This window comes from Penaeus chinensis, chromosome 4 (assembly GCF_019202785.1).
Source record: "Penaeus chinensis breed Huanghai No. 1 chromosome 4, ASM1920278v2, whole genome shotgun sequence".
Taxonomy (NCBI): domain Eukaryota; kingdom Metazoa; phylum Arthropoda; class Malacostraca; order Decapoda; family Penaeidae; genus Penaeus; species Penaeus chinensis.
The window spans coordinates 17,901,498-17,903,364 of NC_061822.1; positions in this window are offsets into that span (position 1 = coordinate 17,901,498).

The window sequence follows — 1,867 nt, forward strand, 5'->3', positions numbered from 1 at the left end:
AAGATGCCCAAAGAACAAAGGCAATGTTGTAATCATTACAGAGGCATAAAGCTAATTAGCCATAGCATGAAGCTTTGGGAAATAACCTTGGAAGCTAGGTTGAGGGATAAGGTAGTAATGAGTGACCGGCAGTTAGGCTTCATGCAAGTAAAAGTTTACTATTGTTGCGGTGTTTGCATTGAGAATTTTAATGGAGAAATATAGAGAGGGGACAGAAATACCTGCACTATGTGTTTGTAGACATAGAAAGAGCTTATGACAGAGTCCCAAGAGAAGAGATATGGTATTGTATGAGAAAGTCTGGAGTGGCAGAAAATACACATGAGCAGTGCAATAAATGTGATGATAGTGAGACTGCGGAAGGAGTGCCAGAGGCTTTCATAGTAAAGGTAGGATTACATCAAGGCTTGGCTTTGAGCCCCCTCTTGACTGCAGTGGTGATAGACAGGATGGCGGATGAGATTCAACAGGAGTTCACCCTGGAGAATGATGTTTGTGGATGATATAGCCATCTGCAGCGAGAGAAGACAAAAAGGCGAAGAAGAGGGTGCAGGTAGGTTGGGACGGATGGAGAAAAGTGTAAGGAGTGATTATCATTACTGTTATTATCATTTATATTATCATTATTGTCCTTATTAATATCATTGTTTTATTATCATTATCTTCATCATAATTATTATCATCATTACCATCATTTTGATGATTCTTATTCTAATTATTCTTTTAGTTTTGTTGTTATTATTCTCATAATTATTATCAAGATCCATATCATGTATTATTATGATAATTAATAACATCACCATTTGATAACGTTACCGTTATGATAATAATCATTGTTTTCGTTTTCATTATTATCTTACAGTTATATCTTTAGTAACTGTATCGATTTTCTTTCGTAATTCGTGGACAAGTAATGGATAATCGTCTTGAATTGTTCCTCTTACCTAGCTCTGAGTCCCTGCTGCTGGCTCAAGGCCTCACATATCGAAGTGTTTCGTACAGTATCAAATGCCACAGCTGATATTAGTGTTAAAGTGTTCTGATGTTCTCTGTGACGTAGTTTCACCGAGTTTGAGAAGCCCATCCCTCACAGGAATAATAATACTGTCTCTCATTGGCATTTATACTTCCAATCTATCGAAAGCGCTAAGGTTCACATAACCCTTCTCCTCAAATGACTGAGCGATGGCTGGGAACGATTTACTACCACTACTAGTACTACAACTGCTAATGATGATAATGCTAATAATAACAATAATAGAGATGATAATAATAAAAAAGATAATAATAATAGTAATAATAATAATGATAATAGCAATATTAATAATAACAACAACAACAACAATAACAACAATGATAATGATAATGATGATGATAATGATATTGATAATGATAATGATAATGATAATGATAATGGTGATGATGATGATGATAATCGTAATAACAATAATAATGATAATAATAATAATAATAACAATAACAATAATAATAATGACAACAGCAATAATAATGATATTCATATTAATGACAACAACAACAACAATAATAATGATGATGATAATATTAGTAATAATAATAATAATAATAAAGATAATAATAATAATAATAATGATGATGATGATAATAATAATAATAATAATGATAATAATAATAATAACAATACAACTACTTCTTGAACTACTGCTAATATTAATATTGCTACGACTGCTACTACTAATACTATTACTCCTACTACTAATGCTGCTATAACAGTCATTACTACTACTTCTATTACTGCTACTACTATTGTATGTGCTGCTCCTATAATCATCGTTATTATTCCCATTATCATTGCAATATATTGTTAGTATCACCACAAGCATAATTG